Genomic DNA, 3,183 nt, shown 5'->3' with positions numbered 1-3,183 from the left:
AGAAACGAAGGTTGGATCAGCAGCCTTGAACTCAGCGCCCCCAGAAGTGGAAGCTCGGTCAGGACGCGACCTCTTTGCCTTGCACTTTTGGTTGCTGGATAGAAGGCGGCGCATGTCAACACCAGACATGATAGCTGCCAAAAATCACAAGGTATTAGTCCAAAAAAAAATTTTACAAGACACTACGCGACCTAAAAGGAAACCTACCAGGGCTTAGGCCAGCCTGCACAAGACTGCAGCGTTTCCCGAACTTTGGGATCCAAGTCAACCCCCGATTCCTGGATGGCGACCCTCTAGTGAGTTGGGAAAGGCCACCCTTCGGGGTTGCTAACTATAAAATAGTCCCGCTTCCAGGCTGAGATCCTGTTCGGCAGCTCTTATAAGAGCTTGAAGCCGCGACAAGGAGAAAAATAGTAGGAACGCCTTTCTGGAGGCGCTCCGGGGGGAAGCATTCTTAATGCAAAGAATGGTGGAAAGGATGTCAAGGTTAAGGGGAAGACAATACTCATAAAATAAAGAGATAGTCCCAACTACATTTCGGATGCAGTTGGGGTGAAGCTAGTCAACAGTGACGTTGAAGTGATTCAAAACCTCCACTATTGGAGGATGTAGAGGAAGACAGAGGCTAGCGATGAGCTGCTCCTGGAAGATCACTATCTCATCAGGACTGTGCTCGCAGGGATAGTTACCGAAAGGGAGACTATAGACAAGGTCTCTAGGGAGGTTAAATTGGAGAACTAAGGTCCTAAGTCTCTCCATCGACATGGAGGAAGGACCAAAGCTATCTTGCTCCCTGCCCCCAGAGGTAGAAGCAGTCTCGCTATAAGCCTCCCGAGCTTTTGGAGCCTACCCCCAAGCTCCCCTTGAGCTCGAAGGGGCATCATCTTGGTCATCACCCTGGGGAGAGACGTGGTACGGATACCAAAACATATTGACAAAATGATAAGACTCACCAGGGAAGAGATGAACCAAAAAGATAGTGTGAACAGAAGAAGAGCTCGGGTAGCTAGATGAAGACGCGACCTCAGAATCCGAAAGCAAGGCAAGTTAGCGTATAAGAAATGAGGCCTGAGGTCCTCCTATTTATAGCCACTGTGCCCTCAAATCGACAACTCAGATTAAGACGGATTTGACGGATCACAGTCAAGCTGATCGCACGCCTCCTGAAGCTAAAACGTGACTGGCCGCACATCTCCCATGATTAAGGTAATGACGGCTGCACGTCTTCCAGAATTGAGACCCACTTCGGCATGTTTTTTGGCATTCAAAAGGTCCAGAGACCCTCTGACTTCTACGCACGTATTTAATGTGATCAGTCAATCAAGTTTGAATTTCGGGTCAAATCCACCCATCACACTCCATGAACTTCTCGCGCCAGAATAGAACCCTTGGCTCGAGGAGTGGGGGGCAATTGATGGAGAGCGATTTGACCCAACCCCTTGAGAAGGTGACATGTGGACATGACTCAACAGAAGTAACAGCTCAGCACAACGGCCTGGCTGCGACTAAGTAACGAGCTCGCAGGACAGTTCGCTGCGTTACAGCTCGCCACAGGATGAGCTTGCTACAACATGAGCTCGAGGACCCCCGACGTACTGAAGGGGAATGCTCCAAGATAAGTCTATCCCAACTCGCGAGCTAGGATAACCAACTTGCTTTGGTACTTAGGTAGGAAAACTACCCCAAAGACAACCTCGAGAGGAATCGTCTCAAAGTGCCCCTAGGAGCTCGCTACAAGGTAGCTTGTAGCAGGATAGCTCGCTACAAGGCAGCTCGCTATTAAGTGACGTAACACTTTCAGGAAGCTTCTATCTGACAAGACCATACCCGCCCGACTGCACCATGTCTCTTGACTGACGGTGTAGTCCCTGCTAGCCCGACAGACTGCACCCACGTCTCTCAATAGGTGGTGGCGTGTCTATCCTCCCGGGATGTGTCACTCATTCGATAGGGTAGTACCCTATAACAGTTACCTACGCAGCCCTGGTAAATAACGGCTGCGCCAGAGGTTCAGTGGCGGTTATGCCCGATTTGACAAGAATGCCCATATTTAAGAGCCCCATGGTCGAAGGGGAAAAAGGTATCTTGAACATATCTTGATCTAATCTTGAGTAAACCTCGAACTTTCATTGATCTAGTCTTCTTTGCACTTTTTACTGCTCTCAGAAGTGTTCTAACTTAAGCATCGGAGTATTCACACCGGGCGGGTCCCCCGGGAATCCTTCACCGTCTTCTTCTCAGGTACAGTCCATCACAGCTAAGAGCCATTCGATTGCCAACTAGGAGTGCCCGGATCACGCAGCATCAGAACCATCTCTTCTGGTGGCGGTATGATTTTTTGCAATAGTGTTGGAGAACTTCTTTTTGCTAGAGCAACTCCCTTAAAAAAAAAAGCCCGTTGATCGCTGAAACTCTGGCTTTGGTGGAGGGTTTGAAACTGGATTTAGAGGTGGGTATTTCTTGCATTCTGGTTCAAAGCGACGCCCTCACTTTAATCAGATGTTTGTTGGTGGATTCATTGGATCCACCAACTCTGGCTTTGGTGGAGGGTTTGAAACTGACTTTAGAGGTGAGTATTTCTTGCATTCTGGTTCAAAGCGACGCCCTCACTTTAATATGATGTTTGTTGATGGATTCATTGGATCCACCATGGTCTATTAGTGTCGCTGAATGCAAACAACTGTTGCATTGCTTCTCTAACTATTCGATTTATCACATTCCTAGAAGAGCTAACATAGCTGCAAATAAATTGGCTAAATTTGCTAAGAGTTAAAACTTGGCCTTAAGGAACTAATTTCCTCCTCAATATTATTGTATAAGATATGTAAACGGAGCTTGTTGATGAGTGAATTTGCCCTAAGTGGCCTTGTAAGAAAATGGGAGATATTCTAAATATATAACTGCAATGAGGCGTAGACAGTATTATTGCAGATTGGATATCCGTACTCCAATGTTCATACCCGTAATGTCATTGCGTTTGGTAGAAAACATGATTCTCAATCCTCTACGGTAACCAGAGGATATTGGACCTATCATGATGCACCACGTCACCCTTATGATGGCCCAAGAGCTGATATTCTGATTGGCCCAGCATTACGAATAGAACTGTAGACAATTGAAACTCGAATAATGCCAGTACCAGTAAAATGGATCCTCAACTCAAACGAGTCGGATCTTGGAGGT

Source organism: Nelumbo lutea, chromosome 1 (genome assembly GCF_056320005.1).
Source record: "Nelumbo lutea isolate HS-2025 chromosome 1, American lotus-T2T, whole genome shotgun sequence".
Lineage (NCBI taxonomy): Eukaryota > Viridiplantae > Streptophyta > Magnoliopsida > Proteales > Nelumbonaceae > Nelumbo > Nelumbo lutea.
The sequence above is the reverse complement of the archived record's forward strand: the minus strand, read 5'-3'. Positions refer to the sequence as shown.